The 25,132-nt window shown below is 35.8% G+C and overlaps 1 protein-coding gene across 4 annotated transcripts in view; it reads right to left on the bottom strand.

Moving 5' to 3' along the window:
* The window catches only part of WASF1 (WASP family member 1), a 92,610-nt gene that overhangs the window by 53,106 nt on the left and 14,372 nt on the right, over window positions 1-25,132 (bottom strand). The window contains exon 2 of one of the 4 annotated variants that reach the window (XM_067702361.1): window positions 24,945-25,050. The exons of the other annotated variants lie outside the window; for them this stretch is intronic. The gene's annotated coding sequence lies outside the window, so the exon portion shown is untranslated. The remainder of the gene's footprint in view (window positions 1-24,944; window positions 25,051-25,132) is intronic. 4 annotated transcript variants of the gene reach the window in all.

Raw genomic sequence — 25,132 nt, 5'->3', positions numbered from 1 at the left:
ATCTTATTGTGGTAATCATTTCACAATACATACTTGTATCATATTATCACATTGTACACCTTAAATTTATACAATGTTCTGTCAATTATATCTCAGTGAAGCTGGTGGGGAAAAGGCCCTGGCACACAGTAAATGCACAATGGATACTAATTTATTTGAATTTCTCACCAACATTAATGGTTAGAAGATAGAATTGATAGAGATGGAAGGTTTAAGTTTGGAGAAGAGAATGAAAATGACTATACATAGAAAAGTTTGCAGGTCACAGAGACAGAAGTTCTCTGGAGCACAATGGGAAGATTTGAGAAAGATGGAGAAATGGGTCAAACGAGGAGCTATTCAAAGCAGTATGAAGATGTGAGTTCAGAAGATAACAGAAAACAAGGCCTGTATTTCTGCCAGTTGACACAGGTAAACAGTGATATGAGGCATAGTCAAATTATTTCTAGGTCTTTTGAAAGAGTATGGGTACACTCTTTGGTTTATGCGATGGTCCTGAAGATATCAATAGAGGATGCTATGGCATGCAGAAGTAAATATCCTTTCAATTTTACCACATGCTGCCATATAGCTAACTATCGGCATTGCAGGGATAATAATTTCAGTTCTGGCTTCCAATTCAGTGGTTCCTTCATTACAACAAGTTGACACTTTCTCCTAAATCTTATTCCTGGATTTGTAACTAATTACTTGGAATACATAATCATTTAAACATAGTTTTATTTTTCCTTAGTTGTATTCAGTTTGCTACAAAGAAGCTCATTTGCTATTTTCTTGTGCATTGTCTCATTAGATCTTCACATAATTTTTCACTACACAAAGGGATGTACTGGCATTTCAACATGTGCTTTCTCCTCTTGAACATTTTAAACATATAAAACCAGTATCAACATTAATCCCTACTGTTAATAGTTTTCAATTCAAAATAGACCTCTTTAAAGAATCTTAAGGTGGAAGAGATATTAAAAACCATTTAATCTCTCATTTTTTTGGATGAACAAACTTACCTGAGAAAATATTAAAGCTTGTCCAAGTTCACAAAATTAACATCAAAGTTAATACTAGATTTTAGGTTTCCAGATTTTTAATCTACTGCTCTACTCTTAATCTGTTAGTATTTTTTAATTCCATTTTATGTTCTTGACAAATCAGCCTTCAAATTTCACAATACTCTAGAAGATTTTCGATGGTGTTTTGAAGCTCCGCAATTCCCAGGTGACTACCTCTTCCAACAAATATTTTAAGATTATATATTATGATCAAAACACAGGTGGAAAAAGAGATATAAATGAAATAAAATACCTTCACTACCCAGAAGCTTACAAGATAATAAGGAAACAAAGATATATGTCAAAAAATTTAAAACAATAAAAATTAACATATGGCTATGGTCTAAAAGTAGGATAAGACAAATTATTAGGTATGTAGAGAGAATGAAATCAAAACAAGGTAAAGAGATAAGGAAGACAATATTGATATAGACCTGTGCTATCCAATATATTAACTGTTAGCCCCATGTAGCTAAATTAAAAGTAAATAAATAATTTCAAGTTCAGTTTTTCAGTCACACTAGCCACATTTCAAGTGCTCAATAGCCCCATGTGGCTCGTGGCTGCAATACCGGACAACATAGTTATAGAACATTATACCATAACTGCAGAAAGTTGTACTGGACAACACTGATGTCTGTGATGGATAAAATGGCAAGGAGACAGGATATTTCAAGTCAAGAATAAGAGAGGAAAAGTAAGGAAACATGCCTGAAAGGAACACAAAGGTATCAATAGAACTAGAAGATAAAATGTAATCAAATTGAAAAATTTGAACTTTGATATTCAATAAAGAACATACGAGTCTTCTTAAGGAGCAAAAGATCACAAACATTTGCCTTTAAAGAATTTTAAAGAGATCTTATTGTTTATTATGGAACATATGTGAAATGACTGGAGGCAGTAAAATGCTGGGCCATAGGGTATATATACACATACATAAGCAGAGCTTTAGTAAATATTGCTAAATAGTTTTCCAAAGTGCTTGAACCAATTTATACCCCACCAGCTCTTTATGAGCATTCCAGCTGTTTGACATCCTTGCTAACACTTGGTATTGTACACTAATAATTTGATGATCCAACCAAGACTAATCACATTTTATTCTAAAGCTTCTAGTCTACAATATTTTTTAAATTTCTAAAATCTTTGGCCATTAAATAATAATTATAATAAAATATTAAATATATTATTCTTGATTTAATCCTTGTTAGAAAGTAAATGATGAATACATAAAATCTCTTCTATGATATACAAACAGTATTCCCTACATTCTGTAATATAAGAATTCTGTAAACTCAAGAATTCCAAGATTGGTCTAAATAATAAGATCAACAAAATTCATAGCTACATTAATTCATCTATCATACAAGTTTAAATAATGAATAGGGACTTTATTAAATTTATATTGGTAGACATACAATTAAATTATAATATTCATTAATCACAATTTTGAGTCAAGAACTTGTAAAACTTTCAAAATCACCTCTTTTCTATTATGTTTGATTCATAGTTACATCCTCAACATTCTAGTTTTCTCTCATTACAGGTGAAAAAAATACAAATACTGAAAAGGTGCTAGGCATATTATTAATATTTTAGTTCTATTCCCTGGCTTTGACATGGAAATGCTATGCAAATGCTATGCTGAATCAGTGAGAATAATCAATCTACATCTTTTCTAAGTCTCACAATCATCCCTCTGCAAGCATTTATTATAACCATTATTATTATTAGGTCTTTTGTCTTATTTTTAGAAAAAAACCTCATATACAAACTTTATTGAGGTATAATTGAAGTACAGTATACTGTCCTATGTGATAGGCAGAATTCTAAGATAGCCCCCAGATCTCCAGCACCTCCTCCTACTACTCCTGTGATTACATTACATGTTACAAGAGATTATGAAGATGTAATTATGTTTGCTAATCAGCCAACCTTAATATACAAAGATTATATGCATGGGTTTAACCTAATCACATGAGCCCTTTAAAAGCAGAGTGTCTTCTCCAGCTGATAGCAGAAGAGGAAGTCAGAGATTCAAATCATGAGGGAGATACACCATATCATTGCTGGCTTGAAGACAGAGGCCACTTGGAAAGGACCTGAGAGTAGTCTTTAAGACCTAAGAGCAACATTTGGCTGACAGCCAGGAATAAAACAAGAATTTCAGTTCTACAACTGTAAGGAACCGATTCTGCCAATTTGAATAAGTGTGGAAGCTGATTTCCCCCCCAAAGCCTCTGGAAATGAATGTAGCCCAGTTAACACCTTGATTTCAGCCTTATCAGACTCTAAACAGAAAACCAGCTGAGCCCACTCAAACTTCTGACCTACAAAACTGTGAGATAATCAATAGATGCTGTTTTAATCTGGTAAATTTGTGGTAATTTGTTAAGCAGCAACAGAAAATTAAGTGTACATATTTATAACTGTACGATTTAATTAGTTTTAAAGCAGTTTTAACAATTTAACACTGTGAAATCACTACAGTCACTCCTTACATTTTCTTTGTGCCCCTTTGCAATCCTTTCCTCCACTCATGCCTGCAATCAACCACTGACTTGCTTTCTGTCACTATAGATTTGTTTGCTTATTATAGAATTCTGTATATATGGAATCATATTTATACATTTTGCCTGTCTTCTTTCCATTAGCCTAATGATTTTTTTTAGATTCATCCCTGTTGTTGCATGTATCAACAATTCATTCATTACTATTATTGAATTTTACTGTTCATGGTATGGATGTACCCTAATTTATCCATTCATCTGTTGATGGACATTTGGGCTATTTTCAGTTTGGGGCTATTACAAATAAAATGACTATGAACATTTTGTGCAAGTCTGTGTGTGAACATATGTTTTTGTTTTTCTTGATAAATAACATACATAAGTTTGTTTTAAGAGCCTGAGGTGGGGCATAGAGAGGATAAGTGGCAGGCAAAGAGTTACCTTTGCTGCAAAAAACGAGAGGAACTCTTTTGAGTTCCAAAAGTAGATTTCAGGAGAAGCTGTGAAGTCTCCTCTTCTGTACCTGGAAAAAACCTTGGAGGAACTAGGATTCTACAAACAGTTTGAATGATAACAAGGACAATGGGCTAACAGGCAAAGATCTAAGTCTCTTCTAAATTCTACTTTTTTTCAACGTATCTTTCTTTCCATGGTTTTATTTTGTTGTCTATATGCCTAATAAAATACAATATCACACATATTATATACAATGCATTTTCAATGCATTATTACAAAGATGCCTGCATTCCAGATTTCTCATTTACTGTGATGAACAATGTTACTTTGTCCTCTGTCAACAGGCTATGTGACAACAAGAACCATGGCCCAGCCTTAACCTGACCTCTATGGAAGGACCACAGTTCAGCAAGAACTCAGCCTCTATGAGTAGTCTTCAATTAAGAAGTATTACACACATAAGCAAATAAAGAAAAGAAGTCTACAACAAAACACATAATGGTGGACTTGTTACCGCCAACTAACATTAATAAATCTGAAGTTGATTAATAAGCAATTTTGAAAGAGCACAAGTAAGCGGTGAAATTCATTCTAGCTCTCACGGACATATCTGAGTGATTATTGGGCATTTCAGTGAATATATTTTAGGAAATATATTCAAGTGTTTTTAAAGAGTAAAAGGAATTTGAATTTATTGAGAATGATTACTTATGAAAAATATTTTCTTTTTGGGGGGACAGGTCCTAGAACATAGAGAGCTAAAATCTGCTCCAACTCCCCTTTTTTTCCATGATTCCTCTCCTGTGAGTCTACTCTGACCTAATCACATTTTCACTTTTTCATTGTATAGTATTCTCAAAACAGGTAAAATATAAACTAAGATATATCAGGCAGATAGCACTTGCTTGCTTCAAAAGTCATAAAACAAAGACAGAAGTAGAAGGAATACTTCCTAACTCAATGAAGTTGGCATTACACTAATACAAAAGCCAGACAAAGAAGTATCAGGAAAAGAAAACTACAAATCAACATCTCTCATGAATATAGATGCAAAAATCCCCCACAAAAATTAGCAAAATCAATCCAATAAGATATAAAAAAATTACACACCATGACCAAGTGGAATTCATTCTAGTTATGGAAGACTGGTTCAACAGTCAAAAATCAATCAAACGAATCCATCACATCAACAGGCTATAGAAGAAAAGTCACACAATCATATTAATAGAGTAGAAAAAAACATCTGACAAAAATCCAACACCCATTCATGATAAATTCAGAATGGCCAGCAAACTAGGAATAGAGGGTAACTTCCTCAACTTGATAAAGAACACCTAATAGTTAAAGCTGTTACCTACAGCTAACATCATACTTCATGGTGAGAAAATAGAAGCTTTCCTGCCAAGATCAGAAACAAGGCAAGGATGTTCCATATCACCATATCCTACTCAAAGTCTTAGCTAATGCAATAAGACAAGAAAAGGAAAAAGTATACAGATTGAGAAGGAAGAAATAAAACTGTCATTATTCACAGATAACATGGCTGTCTATGTAGAAAATCCAAAATAATCAACAACAACAAAAAAACTCCAGGAAGTAGTAAGTTATTATAGCAAGGCTGCAGGATACAAGGTTAATATATAAAACTCAACTGTTTTTCTATATACCAGCAATAACAATTGGAAATTTAAATTAATAACACATAATTTACATTAGCACCCCAAAACCCAAAAATACTTAGGTATAAATTTAACAAAATTTGTATGAGAGCTATATGAGGAAAACTATAAAACTCTGATTTAAAAAAATCAAAGAAGAACTAAATAAATGGAGCAATATTTCATGTTCACAGGTAGGAAGACTCAATATTGTCACAATGTAAGTTCTTCCCAACTTGATCTATAGATTCAATGTAATCCCAATCAAAATACTAGCAATTTATTTTGTAGCTACTGACAAACTAATTCTCAAGTTTATGTGGAAGCCAAAAGACCCAGAACAGCCAATGCAGTACTGAAGGGAAAAAAAAAGTTGGAAACTGACACTACCTGACTTCAAGACTTAGTATAAAGCTACAGTAAGCAAGACAGTGCAGTATTGGCAAAAGCACAGGCAAACAGATCAATGGAACAGAACAGAGCCCAGAAACAGACCTATATAAATAGAGTCAACCGATCTTTGACAAAAAAGCAAAGGTAATAATAGACATACCTCAGTTGTATTATGCTTCACAGATACAGCATTTCTTACAAATTGAAGGTTTGTGGCAACACTGTGTTGTCAGATGACAGCATATTTTAGCAATAAAGTATTTTTTAATTAAGATATATACTTTTTTTAGACATAGTGCTACTGCACATGTAATAGACTACAGTATAGTACAAACATAACTTTTATATGCACTGAGAAACAAAAAAATTCATGTGACTAGCTTGATTGTGATATACATTTTATTGGGGTGGTCTGGAACAAAACCCACAACATGTCCAAGGTATGCCTGTACAGTGGAGCAAAGACAGTCTTTTCAACAAATGGTGCTGGAACAACTGGACATCTACATGCAAAAAAGTGAATACAGACACAGACCTTACACCCTTCACAAAAGTTAACTCAAAATGAATCAAAGACCTAAATGTGAAATGAAAAACTATAAAACTTCTAGAAGATAACATAGGAGAAAATCTAGATGACCTTGGGTTTGGCAGTGACTTTTTAGATCCACGAAAAGAATTGAAAAGCTGGACTTTATTAAAATTAAAAATTTCTGCTCTACAAAAGACATTATCAAGAGAATGAGAAGACACATCACAGACTGTGAAAAAATATTTGCAAAAGACTGGAAAAGGGCTGTTATCCAAAATATACAAAGAATTCTCAAAAACAGTTTTAAAAAAAAGGAACAATCTGATTAAAAACTAGGCAAAAGATCTAAGCAGACACTTCACCAAAAAAGAGATATAGATGGCAAATAAGCATATGAAAAGATGTTCAACATCATCTGTCATTAGAGAACTGCAAATCAAAACAATGAGAATTCCCTGGCAGTCCAGTGGTTAGAGCTCCACGCTTTCAGTGCCGAGGGTGCAGGTTCAATCCCTGGTTGAGGAACTAAGATCCCACAAGCCACGTTGCACAGCCATAAATAAATAAATAAATAAATAAAATAAAAAACAACAATGAGATACTGCTATATACCTATTAGACCATACTGACAACAATACCAAATGCTGACGAGGATGTAGAGCAACAGGAATCTCATTCATTGCTATTGCTGATGAGGATGCAATATTTGTACAGCTACTTTGGAAGACAGTTTGGCAGTTTCTTATAAAACTAAATAAACCCTTACCATATGATCTAGCAATCAAGTTCCTTGGTATTTATTCAAGGAACCCTATAGTTGAAACCCTATGTCCACACAAACACCTGCACATGGATGTTTATAGCAGCTTTATTCATAACTGCCAAAACTTGCAAGCAACTAAGATGTCCTTCGGCAGGTAAAAGGATAAAGTATGGTACATACATCCAAACAATGGAAAGTTATTCAGTGCTAAAAAGAAATGAGCTATCAAGCCATGAAAAGACATGGAGGAAACTTAATTGCATATTACTAAGAGAAAGCCAATCTGAAAATATATATTGTGTGATTCCAACTATATGACATTCTGGAGAAGGCAAAACTATAGAGACAGTAAAAAATCAGTGTTTGTCACAGTTTGAGAGTAGGGAAGAGGTGCATAGGCAGAGCTCAGAGGATTTTTAGGGCATTCTTGGATGATACTAAAACAGTAGATACATGCCTTCAGACATTCATCAAAATCTACAAAACATATAACACCAAATGTGAACACCAATGTAAACTATGGACTTTGAATAGTAATGATGTGTCAGTGCAGGTTCATTGATTGTAACAAATGTACCACTGGTGCAGAATGTTGATACTGGGGTAGGCATACCTTTGCAGAGTGAGTGTGTATGTGGGAACTCTGTACTTTCTACTCAATTTTGCTGTGAACTTAAAACTGCTATAAAAATAAAATCTATTTTAAAAAGTCATACAACATGTGAATGTACTTAATGCCACAGAACTGAACACTTTCAAAATGCTTAAAATGGTAAGATGTTATGTATATTTTACCACAATTTTCAAAAAGTCCTAAGAGAGTTCTAGCAATATTAGGAACTTAGAAGGTATTCTATTCAGATGTCTGTGTCTTCTCCATCTCTTCTTACTCAAACCACTGCCTTACTGTTCAGACTATTGTAACAGAATAACACAGACTGGGTGGCTTGTAAACAAAGAAATTCATTTCTTACAGTTCTAGTGGATGGGAAGTCCAAGATCAAGATATCTGGTGAGGGCCGGCTTCCTAGTTCACAGATGTCTGTCTTCTTGCTGTGCCCTCACATGGCCAAAGGGGCAAGGGAACTTTTATAATAACATAATCATTTAAGAATGAGTCTCCTTTAAGGCGATATTTTTCCTAACTACTTCCTTCTGGCTTAGACTTTCCATAGCAGCACTAATTCAAAGTGTGGTTCTTAAACCAGCATCACCTGGGAACAAGTAAGAACTGCAAAATTTTAATACCACCCTGTAACTTCTGATCAGAATCTACTTTTTTAACAAGATCCAGACCCAGGTAATTAGGATGCACAATAAAGTTTGAGTACAGTGTTCTAGAAGACTTAGCTCTTGTGTACACCCCCTTTTACCTCTTCCTTTAGACTCTTGGCAAGAGGCATGAATTCTAGCAATAAAGGAAGCAAGGAACAACAAAAATTTAAAGTTTTTATAAAAGGAGAAAGGGTAGGGATGCAGTCGTGTCAACTTGAATTTAAAAGGGAACCAAGCGTGTAGCTGGGAAAAGAGAAACATTTATGAGAAAAATCAGTGGTATACCAAGCCAAAATGGAATGTCAGTATCAGGGACTAAGCGTAATGGGAAACAGATGAATGCATGTGAAAAGAAACAGTTCGATGGACCAGGAAATTAGGGCAAAAGACTAGGAAGAGGGTTTAATAATGAGAAAAAAAAATGATACCCAACAATAATTCTCCTATTCTAAATTCTCATTTTGACCAAAATATTTCTGAACCCTTTTATCCTGAACAGATTTAAAACTGTAATGTTTTTAAAATACCAATGTCATTCTCAGATTGCATTTACACACCAAAAGTAGAGTTTTTACAGAGAATATTCAGATTACAATAGCATCCTCATTTTATGGAAAGCAAGGCTCAAAGAATGAGCAGAGACCCCAGGAAAGCCGACATGAGATGAAACCTATTTCAGTTTTAGTATTACATACATTATTAAAACAATAAACTAATATTGGCATTTTATACTCCAGCAATAGACGAAACATTTTTATTTACTTCGTCCTCTAGCAAAAATATTGCTAGTTGAACTTAATTTGTAAAATTTAAAGGCAGTTTCCTATAATGTTTAGGAATACAGAGTTTGACAACAGAGGAGATGGGGTTTGAATATGGTTCTGCCACTCACAAATTGTGCTAAAGACTTTAACCTCTCTGTGCCTCTGGGATTAATAGTACCTACTTCACTTGGTTGTTTGTGAGGATTAAATAAGCTAAAATGACTAGCAGAAGGCCTGGTACATAGCAAATAAGAACTCAAAAATGTTAATTATTATTTCTGTGAAAAAATTCTATAAGTATTTCTTAAAGAAAAATCTTCCAAGGATAAAGGGCTACCCTATCTTATTATAATTGGAATGACTTTCTTTCATTTTAAAGAACAATATTTGAATGAAAGGAACAGTAGTAGTCTGGATTTCTGCCACCTTCCCTTTTATGAACTATTATTTTGCATGTCCACAGAATCCACTATGTATATGCTTGTAGAAAAGTGCTTTGTTGAATCTTCAGACAGACTGGTCTGGTCTTTAACATAATCAATAATCAAATCTGAACGTTAGTTTTAACAGACTCAGAAGAACAGAAGTACTGTGATCTGTTTTTACGCACACCTCACTTCTGACAACAGATGTGTAGATTTTTCCATACCAAGGAGTTCTCCAATTCTCTGTGGACATCAACTGAGTGTCCTACACGTCAATTCAATTCTGACATTAACTACCCAGAGACTGCGCAACCCCACAGGTTGCTCACTCCCGTAAGACTGCCGCAACTTCAGAAGCCAGTCAAAAGTCTTAGGCCTTCCATCCTTCTCACCAACAGGCTATAAATCAGGGTTCCCATGACCCCCTCCTCAGATTTGCTAGAACAGCTCATGGAACTCGGGAAGGCACTTTACTTACTATTACTGGTTTGTTACACAACTCAAGAACAGCCATGTTCTTGAACAGCAAGGTATTGGGAGTGGGTAGAAATCAGGGCAGAGCTTCCATGCCCTGTCTGCGCACATCACCCTCCCAGCAGCTCAATGTGTTCACCAATCTGGAAGCTCTCCAAACCCTGTAATTTAAGAGTTTTTACAGAGGTTTCATTACATAGGCATGGCTGATGAAATCATTGTTCATTGGTGATTAACTTAATCTCTAGCCCCTCTTCCCTTTTTGGAGGTTGGGGAGTAAGCCTGAAAGTTCCAAACTTTTTTTTTTTTTTTTTTTTTTTGCGGTACAAGGGCTCTCACTGTTGGGGGCCTCTCCCGTTGCGGAGCACAGGCTCCGGACGCACAGGCTCAGCGGCCATGGCTCACGGGCCCAGCCGCTCCACGGCATGTGGGATCTTCCCGGACCGGGGCACGAACCCGTGTCCCCTGCATCGGCAGGCGGACTCTCAACCATTGCGCCACCAGGGAAGCCCCCCCAAGCTTCTTAATCAAGGCTTGGTCTTTCTGGTCCCCACCTAGGGGCTATTTAGGGGGCCCCTTGTCACTAGTCATCTCATCTGCATACAGAAAGACACTCAAAGGTTTTAGCAACTTGTGCGAGGAACCAGGGACAAAGACCAACTATATGCTTCTTATTATATCACAATATCACAAGAAGTAATTCTGCAGTTAAAAATGAAGATTAAAAGAAAATTTAAAAAGATAAAAAATAAATTAAAATCAAAATGAAGGTATATCTTAGTCATTTATCCTTGTGTCTACACTCCTAATAGTCCAAAAGTACATTCAATTAAATTGCTTTAGAGGCTATTAAGTCAGAAGGCAGTAATACATTTTCACCTCCTTTTTATATCAAAGGATGAAGAAGGATAGAAAAAAAGAGATCCAGTTTTCAGATTTCTAAAAGTCTAGCTACATGTAATTGTCTTATAAAAAAGATAAAAACTGTGAAATTATTCTTTTTGTGAGGATCCATTCCTTGCAAATAACATTTCTCTTTGCTATTCCATGCCATTTAAGGAAATTACCTTAGACTCCATCTTCTTATCACCTCCCACATTTCCTCAGACCTCTGACTCCCTAGCTTATTCTACCAAATAACATAGGTCAAATTTGTGTGGTAATTTTTTAATAATTGTGTATTATTACCCATAGGTATTGTCCAGTTCATGCAACCTTAAGTGCCTCAGGACCTATGGTAAATTATAAATGACTGCAAATTCTTTGCAACTCTTTATTACATTATTTCCATACTCCTTGAATATGGGCTGGTTTTGTGACTTGTTTTGACAATATCATGTGGTAGAAGTGACACTGTGATTTCCAAGTCTAGGCCTCAAGAGACCTCACAGCTCCTATAAATGCTCTCTTTGAAGTCTTCCACAGATAAGCTCAGATAGCCTCCTGGAGATCTATGGCCCATCCAATATCCAGAACCAACTGCCAGCCACATGAATGAGGTCTTCTTAGACTCTCCAACCCAAACTGGGCCACCAGATAACTGCAGTCATATAAGTAACCTTGACAAGATCAGCAGATTAATTGCTCAGCTGATCCCAGCCCAAATTACTGGCCTACAGAATCATGAACAAATAAAATAGTTGTTTTAAGCCATTAAGGTTTGCAGTGGTTTATTATCCTGTGAGAGATAACAGACACAAGCCCACAACCCCCTTCTAAATAAATGAAATTATCTTTTCGTAGAGTAAAACTGAGTTGTACTACTTTGCCTTCAATTAAACCAAACTTGATAATATGATCACAACCACTGGATTGGTATTTGATCTAAAAGCAGCCACATATTACAAGACATAGGAAAAGCTAGTCATCTATAAAGTGACATGGCACAAAACTCTGCCCTGGTGGACAATTCCATGGAAGGTAGTGACAAACAAATTCACATCGTTTATTAGGTAACAGGAATGCAATATAAACACTGAAAAACTGGTCACTAAAGCTATTATTGCATCCTGAAAAACATAATGTAAATCCTTATCCTGTAAGCACTAGGACCCAAGGGGCTGTATGTCTACTCAGCCTCTTTGTGATCCTACTCTGGAGTGAGCCTCCATTGGCTAAGGAAATCTGAGCATTTTTCTTTACAATCTTAAAGGACCTAATACACTATATTAATTTCATCTATAGTAACATTTTATAGTGTTTTTTTTAAGTTTATAAAACATTTTTAAATAATCTCATTTGAAAGGCAGCATGGCTTACTGGACAGAGCACAAACTTTGGGTCAGGGAGACCTAAGTTCGATCATACTAATCAAGAAATCACTACGAGCAGTTTTAAGGATTAGAAACAAGAAAAATTCATGCAAAAATTTTAAATTATCTGGCAAATAACAGCACCTCAATAAATTCTATTTTTCTATAATTTAGTAAGATTTATTAAGGACACTGATCTTATCAATTGGCTTCTGTTACATAAAAAAATGCCTCAAAAACTAGTAGCTTAAAATAACAACCAATTCTGAGTCAGCAATTTGGGCTATGCTCGGCTGGGCAGTTCTGTTGATCTTGGCCAGGCTCACTCATGTGCTGTGGACACATGCCAGGTAGACTGGCTGGTCTAAGAAGGCTCAGCTGGTATGGTTGTCTCTGTTCTAAATGATCCCTTGTCATCTATCTGGCTAGCCTAGATTTGATTACATGTGGAAACATTCCTCTTAATGCCCAGGCTCAGAACTCATAAAACATCACTTCCACTGAGTTTACTGGCCAAAGCATATCACAAGGCAAGCCAAGACTTAAAAGGATGGAGAAACAAAGTCAAGGAGCTGCTTATTGTGGTCATTTTTGCAATTTACCCAGAGACCTATATATCAGGTATTGTTAAGGTCTTTTTATACATGTAGATGTGAATGTTTTATGTATTTAATCATTACATTAAATCATTACAAAAAGTCCTCAAGAGAGATATAGACTAATCCTATTTTTCCATGTGGGGCAACTGAAGTGTAGAGAGCTAGTAACTAGCCCAAAATATTATTACTTATACATGGCAGAGTCAAAATTGGAAATCAGGCTTCCTAGGTTCTACCTAGTTCAATGTTTTTTCCCTTATATCATCCTATTTGTCTAGAAATTGATTGCAAGATCCTAGTGGTCCTATAACACCTCTATAAAATAGCCTCTAAATAATGTCACATAACAAAATATTTTATAATTTGAGATGTTAGTTTAAGTCATATTTGCTTGATTTCTTTGTCACAGTCTACCTAACCTAACAAAACACCTGTGGGCAACTTTAATGAAAACCAGTTTACATGGCACAGGAATCATCTTGTTTCAGTTTGGTTCTGGGCACATTATTTTTCTTTCAAACAGAATTCATTCAATGAATCTCTACTGAATGCCTGTTGCCTATGTCAGTCACTGTACTAAATACTGAAGGTACAGCAAGATAATCTGCTCTTATAAACTTTATTAAAAGTTTCTCCCACATTATGATGCCTTCCTTGAATCATGAATAAGAAAGAAGTATTAATAAGGGAAGTATTTATTTTCGGAGAAATTTCTGGGATATACTATTTTAATGGAAATATATTCCTTTTTACAGTCAAACCCTGCAATAGCTAATAGGAATACCAAGTTCAATAAATTGTGTCACCTGTATGTATAAACAGATATTCACAAATATGCATTTAATTACCCAAGTCAGAAGCCTATTAATCATTCTGACTCCTATGTCTATTCATCCCCCTCATCTTGGTTGATTCTACCTTCAAAATATATATCAAGTCCATCTACTACTCTCCATTTCCACTAACACTACCTTGAATCAAGCTACTACTGTCTTTTGCTCAAACCATAACTGACACCAATTTGGTCTCCTTGTGTCCATTCTTGCCTTCTTAGAGGAGCTAAACATATTCTTTTTTTTAAAAAAACATATTCTTAAAATATAAGTCTGATCACATTATTTCTCCTGCTTAAAACCCTTCATGACAGCTTCCCTATTCTAAATGTAATCCCTTCAGTGTAGCCTACGAGACCCTGCTTACCTTTCCATCCTCACCTTTAACCCTTCTCTTTGTTGCTCCAGTCACACCACCCTTTTCCTTTCGTACCACGCTCTTTTCACTGTAGGGCCTTTGTATGTACTGTTCCCTCTTGACGCCACTGGCCTCTTTTCATTTCTCAAGGCTCAAACAGGCCTTTCCTAACTCCTCTCACATACATCCCCTTCTTGTCCTATTATAGTGCCCTATTTGTTTCCTTCATAGCATGTTTTCAATTTATAAATACATACTTACTTATCTACTTGTTATATCTTTCCTACCTGGCTGTAAGCTCCCTGAGAGTACAAACTATGTTTCATTCATTACTGTATAAATACTTAGCATACTGCTTGCTACATAGTAAGTGTTCAATAAATATTTTTTAAAATAATCAATATTTAATTTTTTGTATGGTACCATATTGGTTTATTCTCCAATAACTGCAGATAATAAAAGAAGGATGGACAAAACTAAATTTACCACAGGGAATGAAAATGAAAAGATTTCCAAGGTCAACACCCAACATGAAAATAAAATTTATTGCCTAAAATAAGTACCTGTTACCATCATCTTAGATTATTAATTGTCCAACAAATAAAACCTAATTCCTATGTGCCCAGAGTATCTACAGGGATAATCATATTACTGCTAGTGTGACTCTTCAGAATAGGCTTTTCTCACCTCTTCTGTTTCTCTATAGGAACACTTCTCAGGTTAAATACTAGGTTGCTGAAATATACAGAAATGGAATTTATACATTAATTTCAAACACAGTACAGTGTATTTCCAAAGACAGAATTATACTGTTTCCAGCATAAAAGGAATAACTAATGTTGAAACAGATTTTTAAATAATGATTCTCTGCAGGCAGTTGAAAGAGGGAATTTCTAAGGTCAGTTACTTTAAAGTGGAATAACATATCTATATGGCATGTAAGTTAGTACACTATAACAAACTAAATAAGTTTAGATAGCTCACTAATTTAAAAAAATATATATCAAATAGTAGTTAGCTTCAAATGAAGTGTTTTCCCAACTATATTCAGAAACAACATACCTGTCTTTTTTTTTTTTTTTTTTTTTGCGGTACGCAAGCCTCTTACTGTCGTGGCCTCTCCCGTTGCAGAGCACAGGCTCCGGACGCGCAGGCTCAGCGGCCATGGCTCACGGGCATAGCCTCTCCGCGGCATGTGGGATCTTCCCAGACCGGGGCACGAATCCATGTCCCCTGCATCGGCAGGCGGACTCTCAACCACTGCGCCACCAGGGAAGCCCCCATACTTGTCTTTTAATCATGTGAAATAATGTTTATTGCTGCCAGTTATATAATCAGTACATGTTTCTTGAAGAAAATTTAGAAAATATTCACATACATGAAAATAAAATTATCTCAAATCCCAGCAACCAGAGAGACTAACAGTTAACATTTTATTTAACAGATAACTATAATTTGGATCAATTACAGTATTATGTAGATAAACTCTTAAAAGAATCTAATTCTCTGAACTTATTCTGTGACTTCTATACAACTACTTCCAGACTTCTGCTCATGCCATTCTCTCCTCAATCTCCCCAATCTCAATCTACTCACCTTTAAGACTGAGTTATTTAACATCCCTGAGCATCTGTTTTATTATAAGATTTTTGTGGGGATTTAGTAATGCACATTAAGAACCTAGTACAGAAGGTGCTATACAAATGGTAGTCATTGTTACAGCTAAAAAGTCCCCTCTTTAGAGGAACTTTCACAGATTACTTCAGTTCTTCTCTGATGCTATTTGTATGTCACTTACATTGGAATGCCTCATCATGAGCCAATACATGTCTTATCTCCCTCACTAGGATCTGAGATGATTTTGGCAGGTCTCCTACAACTTTATACTCCCCACAGTGTATACAAATATTTAAGGTCAATTCAATAATATTTTTTTCACACATATTACCTGTAAGTCATTGAACTGGAGACACAAAGATAAATCTCAATTTCTGCCCTCACTTAGCTTATAGTAATCTTTTAGAGGGAAAGAGACATTATTTAGTGTAAATGACTTTAGGTCCACAAACTCTTTTTTTTGAAACCCTTTGGGGGAAAATGTGTTTCAGAATTTAGAATTTCCCAGATTTTAGAAAGGTAATACAGTATATATACTATATATTAAGAAACCACTCAGCAAGGTCTAGGTCAGCACCCTATGATCCAACATTGTTATTTCTATGATGAAATATATAAATATTTACTAACTGGTATAAATATTGACTATAAATAGCCTCCCATCAGTTCAGGTCAGGTTTTATCACTGTATTAGCTTCCAACTGCTGCTGTAGCAAATTACCACAAAACGTAGTGGCTTACACAATACAAATTTATTATCTTATACTTCTAAAAGTCAGAACTCTCACTGGGCTAAAGACAAGGTGTCTACAGGGCTGGGTTCTTTTTAGAGGATAAATGGGAGAATCTGTTCTCTGCCTTGCCTGACTTCTAGACGCTGTTTGCATTCCTTGGCCCCTGGCCTTCTTTCATCTTCACAGTCAGCAATCCCATTACTCTAACCTCTACTTCTGCCATGACATTTCCTTCTGACTCCCTTGCTTCTCTCTTCCTCTAATAAGGACTCCTGTGATTACACTGAGTGCATCTAGGTAATCCAGGCTAATCTCCCCATTGCAAGATCTTTTTTTTTTTCCTTGTCTATAAATAATGTTTTATTGAAACAGTTATACTCCTTTATTTACATTTTACTGTGGCTGCTTTTTGGCTACAATGACTGAGCTGAGTAGATACAACAGAGATCATATGGCAAATCTAAAATATTTCCTCTCTGGCCCTTTATACAAGTTCCATTCCAAGTTCTTTAATTTAATCATCTCTGCAAAGTCCCTTTTGCCAAATAAGGTAATATGTCCATAGGTTCCAGGGATTAGGACATGGACATCTTTGGGGGGCCATTATTTTGCCTACCAGAGCCACCAATCTAGTCTTTTTTTTTTTTAAAAAAAGAAACTTCTAGTTTTCAGTCTTTTGAACTTTAGAACTACAGGTAAGGAATTTTGGACCTGTATAACCAAAGGTAGTACAAGGCCAGTGATATAAGAAAAGCACAGGAGAACTGCAGAAATATGATGAATGGAAAGACCACAACCAGCTAAGTATCAGGAAAAGCTCAATGAAATAGATGGAATTTGATGAGAGCCTTCAAAGATGCAAAGGATCATGACAGGTGAACACTAGTACAAGAGGTAATTTTCAGACATACTTGCTCTCAAAATTTTATAGAGACATACAAAATAGCAACAACAAATTTGGAGTCAGGAAACTACAGTATATATTTGGAGAATATATACTGACTGAACTATACAGAATAAAAGTAGAAGAATAGTGAAGGAAAAGAAGGGGAAAGATAAATTGAAGACAGATACAATGGGCTATGTTGCTTGTCAGTATGAAGAGTTTGTCCTTAATTCTGGAGGAAGTGAGCAGTCAGGTGGAAATAGTTTTGAACTGAGAAATGATGTGATATGATTGGTGTTATATTGGAGAAAGATTAACTTGGCAAGAGGAATGATTCAAATTGAGAAAGGCAGAACAGTAGCAGACAAATGACTAATCTAAAGAAGTAATAATGGGGCCTCCCTGGTGGCACAGTGGTTAAGAATCCACCTGCCCATGCAGGATACACGGGTTCGAGCCCTGGTCCGGGAAGATCCCACATGCCGCAAAACAACTAAGCCCGTACGCCACAACTACTGAGCCTGCGCTCTAGAGCCCATGAGCCACAACTACTGAAGCCCGTGCGCCTAGAGCCCGTGCTCCGTAACAAGAGAAGCCACTGCAATGAGAAGCCTGCGCACCGCAACAAAGAGTAGCCCCTGCTCGCCGCAACTAGAGAAAGCCTGCACGCAGCAACGAAGACACAACACAGCCAAAAATAAAAATAAATTAAATTAATAATTTATTTTTAAAAAAGAAGTAATAGGTACTTTAGCGTGATAGGAAAAATAGAATGATGTCAAGGTAGCTAGAATTCGTTAAGAGATTTTCATCAACATGATTTTTAATAAAAGTAGCTACGAATTATAGTTTACTGTATGTCAGGCACCATTCTATGAAAGAGTTTAACTCCATTTTATAGATGAGAAGACTAAGGCATAGAAAGTGTAAGCAATCCTACACTGAGTAAGTATCATGGCTGGGATTTGAATCCAGGTGTATATGACTCCAAAGTCCAAATGAATGTGAGCCTGTAGTGACAATTTGAAAGCTGAACAAATTGATCTGTGAAAAATTCACCATTCCACTTAAAAGTAAACTATGGTAAGTTAAAGATGTATACTATAAACTCTGAAGTAAACACTAAAATATCACAAGGAATTATAGCTATTAAGCCAACAAAGGAGAAAAAATAGAATCATTAAAAAAATTAATCTAAAAGAAGACAAAAAGGGAGATAAAAGATTGATGAACAGTTAAGACAAAAAGAAAACAAATAGCAAAATGGTAGATTTAAACCCTACCGTATCAATAATCACATTAACCATAAATTATCTGAACATGCCAGTTAAAAGGCAGAGACTGTAAGACTGGATTAAAAAAATGAGACCCACCCACACGCTGCCTACAAGAAACATGTTTTAAATATGAATACACAAATAGGTTAAAAGTAAAAGGACAGGAAAAGATACACCACGCTAAAGAAAAAAAAGTTGGAGTGACTATATTAACATCAAAGCTGATTTCAGAGAAAGAATACTACCAGAGATAAAGGGAATCATTCGTACTAACATACAGTTAGAAATTTCAACATATCTCTTTCAATAACTAATACAATAAGTAGACAGAAAATCAATAAGCATACAGATGTCTAGAAGAACACCATCAACCAACTTAACCTAAGTGAACTTTATAGAACATCTTATCCCAAAACAATACACATTTTTTCAAGTATTACAAGTATATAAATAACATTTACCAAGAGAGACCACTTCTGTGTCATAAAATAAGTAAGACTAAATTTAAAGGGATCCAAATCCTACAAGGTATGTTTTCTGACCACAATCTAATTACGTTAGAAATCAACAACAGAAGGATATATGGAAAATTCTCAAATATTTGGAAATCAGGAAGCATATTTCCAAATAACCCCAAGTCAAAGAGGAAATAAAAAGAAAAAAACTTGTTTTGAATTGACTGAAAATGAGAAAAATGTATCAAAATTTGAGAGAAGCAGCTAAAGCAGTACATAAAGGGAAAATTATAGCACTAAAATTTCTATATTGGAAAAGAAGAAAGGTCTCAAATAAATGGCCTCAACTACTTTCGCCTCAAGAAACTAGAAAAAATAAAGCAAATTAAACTGGCAGTAAGCAAAATAGAGGAAATAGTAAAGGTGAGAGCAAAAATCAATGGAACAGAAAACAGAAAAATAATGGAGGGGGCAATAAATCAACAAAAACAAAAGCTAGTTCTTTGAGAACATCAATAAAAATGATAAACCACTAGCCAGGCTGAGGGGGGGAGGGTGGCATTTGAGGGAGATACAAATTGACAATATCTGGAATGAGAGGAGTGCTATCATCATAGATTCTACAGATACTAAAAGAATAGTTAGGAAATATTATAAACAACTTATACCAATGAATTCCACATCTTAAATGAAATGGAAAAAATTCCTGGACAACCACTAAAGCTCACTCAAGAAGAAATACAGAGCCCTCTGAAAAAGAAAAACAATATTAGAGGATTTATATTACCTGACTTCAATACTTGTTATAAAGCTACACTATTCTAGGTAGTGTGGTATTGGTATAAAGACAGACAAATATCCAATGGAATAGAAAAAACTCCAGAAATAATCCAACTGATGGATTATTGGGTCAACTGATTTCTTACACAGGTGCAAAGTTAATATTCTTTTTTTTAATGGTGCTACAACATTTGGATATCTGTATTAAAAAAAAAAAAAAAGAACTCTGATCCTTACTTCATACCATGTACAAATAAGTCATAGACCTAAATGCAGAATGTAAAACTATAAGACTTCTAGAAGAAAACAGCCTCGGGTTAGGCAAAGATCTCTTAGATATAACACCAAAAGCACAATCCATAAAAGAAGAAATTTTTGAATTGGAATTCATCATAATCAAGAACTTCTGCTTTTTGAAAGATACCATTAAGGGAATGAAAAGACAATCCACAGGCTGAGAGAAAATATTCACAAATCACATATCTGATAAAGCACATGTATCTAGAATAAAAAACCCTCAAAATTCAATTAGAAAACAAATAATCCAAAGCTAAACATCCAGAGATTTAAACAGATACTTCACAAAAGAAAATATACAAATGGCATATAAAAAGATGATCAACATCATTAGTCTTTAGGGAAATGCAAATTAAAGCCACAAGGAGATACCACTACACACCTATTAGAATGGCTAAAACTAAAATGGTGAGGATGTGGAGCAACTGAACTCCTACCTTGCTTGTAGAAATATTATAAAATGACATAACCACTTTGAAATAGACTTTGGTACTTTCTTATAAAGTTAAACATATGCCTACTATATGACCCAGCCATTTTACTTCTAGGTATTTACTCAAAGGAAAGCATATGTCCAAACAATGACTTCTACATGAATGCTCACAGTAGCTGTATTTGTAATAGCCAAAACCTGGAAACAACCCAAATGACCACCAACAGACGAATGAATAACAAATTGCTTTCCACTGGAATAGTGTTTACAAAATAGAATAGTATTTGGCAAAAAAATGAACTAATGATGGATGTGACAATACAGATGAACTTTAAAATCATTATGTTGAGTGAAAGAAGCCAAACAAAAAAGACTCTATACTGTGTGATTCCATTCATATAAAGTTCTAGAAAATACAAACTAACCTATAGTGTCAGAAAGTAGATTAGTTGTTGCCTAGGGTAGGGATTGGGATAGATGAAGGAGTAGGAAAGACAGGATATAGGAATTACAAAGGAAGAATAGGAAATTGAGGGGAGGGGTTTATTATCTTGATTGTCATGATGGTTTCAAAACTTATCCAAGTGTACAATTCATTGTATGTCAGTTATATTCCAATACAGCTCTCAAAAATCCATTTAATCAAATAGCAATAACCATTTATTCCAATATAGTCAAAACTCATATCCTGCTATACAATGATTATTTTCTACCACCTATTAACAAAAAAATGATTTAAATTTATAGTAGTAATATTATACTACTCAACTTCAGTGTGCAGAAGAGTACATTTCTTTCTGGAAATGTGCAAGCAAAAAAATCTTGACTAATGGATTAAAACATAGTGCAAATTCAGTGTACATCAGTGAGATTGCTTAGCTATCTTCTGTCAGCATATTACAATCCTATTCCTGACTTGAAAATAAATGCAGTTATCACAATGGAAAACTGGTAGGTGGCTTTAACAATTTCCATCCCATCACTAAAAATAACCTACAAGTGGGCTTCCCTGGTGGCGTAGTGGTTGAGAGTCCGCCTACCGATGCAAGGGACACAGATTCGTGCCCCGGTCCGGGAGGATCCCACATGCCGCGGAGCGGCTAGGCCCGTGAGCCATGGCCGCTGAGCCTGTGCGTCCGGAGCCTGTGCTCTGCAACGCGGGAGGCCACAGCAATGAGAGGCCTGCATACCGCAAAAATAATAATAATAATAATAATCTACAAGTATAAAATGGTAGATGAGCTGGATTACTACTCATTTGTAATCTGCCTATGTCGAAGTGAAAAATTTCTCCACAGAAACCATTTCACATGGTGGGAAAGTTCCAGGCCAGTTCTCAAATCTTATTTACACAGTAAGGATTAATTATCCCCCCTTTCTCTTCTGCAGCACTGTTTTCCCTCTACTGGATCACTGTCATCAACAGAAGGACATGCTATAATTTCATCCATCTTAAAAAAAAAAAAAAACAGAACAGCAACAACAAATACAAACTTCTCTTGGTCCTACTTCTGCCTCTAGCCATTCAACCCCCCATTCCCTGATTTCTCCACCCTCCTTTTTGGTAAAATTCCTTGAATTAGTTCCTGATTTCTCTCCTGCAATTCTCACTTAAATCTGCCCCATTCGGGCTTTCATTTCCAGCACTGTATCAAACCATCTGACCAAGGTCAGTTATGTGCTATATCCAGTGGTTAATTCTGAAGTCTCTTTTCACTCAGCCTCTTAACAGCATCTGACACAGTTGTTCACTCCTCGAAATCACTTAATGTGGCTTTCAGGAAACCTCAAGTTCCTGGCTTTCCTCCTACCTCCTTCTCCTCATCTTCTCTACCTCTAAATATTAAGAGTACCCTAGGACTTAGTCCTTGGGCCTTTTTTCTTATTTTTATCTATACTTACTCCATTAGCAGTTTCATATTAAATTTCCTTAAAGTAAGATACATCTATACCTAACTTAAAGGATTTGATTGCTTCACTGTAATCCTCAAATAAGGTCAGTTATGGCTAATTCTATCATTTGGAGAGGCAGCTGCAGATGAAAAACAAATACAAAAAAATTAAAAAGAAAATAAGTGATTTAATTTTCAATAAATCATCACCATCTTTCTTTAAAATTCAGTATTACTAGTATAGTTACTTAAAAATTAAAAATAATAAAGCTAAATTGATGAATATCAAAACAAACATTATTTATTCTAGTCATTTATTACATTGGAAACATTTAAATACCACATTAAATATTTCATTAAAAATGTAAATCATGACCTTATCTATGGTCCTAGTCCCATATGGGCCTATAACAGTAACAACTTATATTAATATAGACTTGCTTCAAAAGTCTTTTTTATAACAAGTATCTCATTTTACCCTAAAAAGACTCCATAAGAATATTACAGTAAATACTATTTAAGCCAGCAGTTTCTGCTCTTACCATGACTTCTCACATAACAGTCAGACTTTTTTTTTTTTTTTTGCAGTATGTGGGCCTTTCACTGTTGTGGCCTTTCCCGCTGCGGAGCACAGGCTCCGGACGCGCAGGCCCAGCGGCCATGGCCCACGGGCCCAGCCGCTCCGCGTCACGTGGGATCCTCCCGGACCAGGGCACGAACCCGCGTCCCCTGCATCGGCAGGCGGACTCTCAACCACTGCGCCACCAGGGAAGCCCAACAGTCAGACTTTTAATGAGCAGATTTAATTAACTTAAAATTAGTTGGAGGGCTTCCCTGGTGGCGCCGTGGTTACGAATCCACCTGCCAATAGATAGCTAGTGGGAAGCAGCCGCATAGCATAGCACAGGGAGATCAGGTCGGTGCTTTGTGACCACCTATAGGGGTGAGATAGGGAGGGGGGGAAGGAGACAGAAGAGGGAGGGGATATGGGGATATATGTATACATATAGCTGATTCATTTTGTTATACAGCAGAAACTAACACATTGTAAAGCAGTTATACTCCAATAAAGATGTTAAAAAAAAAAAAAAAAAGAATCCCCCTGCCAATGCAGGGGACACGGGTTCTAGCCCTGGTTTGGGAAGATCCCACATGCCCCGGAGCAACTAAGCCCGTGCGCCACAACTACTGAGCCTGCACTCTAGAGACCGCGAGCCATAACTACTGAGCCCACGCACCACAACTACTTAAGTCCGCGCGCTTAGAGCCCGTGCTCTGCAACAAGAGAAGCCACCAAAATGAAGAGTAGCCCCCACTTTTGCCGCAACTAGAGAAAGCGTGCACGCAGCAATGAAGACCCAACGCAGCCAAAAATAAATAAAATAAATTTTTTTAATTTTTAAAAATTAAAAAAATTAATTGGAGAACTCATAAATCCATCTCTATTACATGAAATATATATTAAAATTCATGTTCAACTGATGACAGGTCATTAATGTCATCTTTCTGTACTTAGCATAAAATTACAAAAAGAAATTTACATTTTCTTTTTAATGTTAATGAAACTAAGTCCTTTATATACATATCCATTAAGAGATATTCTTTATTTCATTTACTTCCATGACTACACTGATGATAAAAATGATATTAACACTGATCTCCTATATATTAGGTACACAATTGTTGCCTGTCTCTATCACAATGAAAAGACTTATTTTTGCAAGCAAGAAGGGGAATATATTTATAATTGAGCATTCACAAGTAATGCACGATGCTTTTTCTCCCTCCAAAATTCCCACTTCAAATAATGTGGCATGCACTGCCTACTAACCCCAGGGCAACGGTTAGAGGCATAAAGACTAGAGCAAAGCTGTGTAAAGTATACCTCATCTCTCTTGAGGGCTCAAACTTCAGTCCTTCCAGTCCTGAGGACTGAGGAGTAGCCCCTTCCCCTCTGCTACTGAGCATACATCAAGAGTCAGTATAGACTCTTACAGTTCTGCCTCTAAGATCTCCATCTATGAAATGTCCCTTTCTGACCTAAATATTCTATTCCACCCCTCCAAGTCCTCATTGTTAAATTTCTTTGTCCTCACCCAGTCCTTGTGATCCTTTCATTCTCCTCTGTTTTCAAAACCATCAACATACTTTGGCTTTGCTTCCCTTCCTACCTCACTAGCATTTCAGATTTCTTTTCAAAGGAGAATTGCCCCAGACCACAGGCCTTACTTTATCCTCTGGTTCCTACTGAACAGTCATATCAGAATGCAACACATTACATCTTCTCTGATCACATCTTCAGCATCCTCTTCTGGCTGTCCTTTTAATTTCCACTCTGTAAATAATGAGTCAGGAATCAACAGTTTTGTTATTCCCCAGTTATACCCCAGTTCATTCTATACTATACATAAATTCTA

The sequence above is a fragment of the Pseudorca crassidens genome, chromosome 13, assembly GCF_039906515.1.
Source record: "Pseudorca crassidens isolate mPseCra1 chromosome 13, mPseCra1.hap1, whole genome shotgun sequence".
NCBI classification, from domain to species: Eukaryota; Metazoa; Chordata; class Mammalia; order Artiodactyla; family Delphinidae; genus Pseudorca; species Pseudorca crassidens.
Note: the sequence above shows the minus strand (reverse complement) of the source record. Positions and strands in the feature narration are given on the sequence as shown.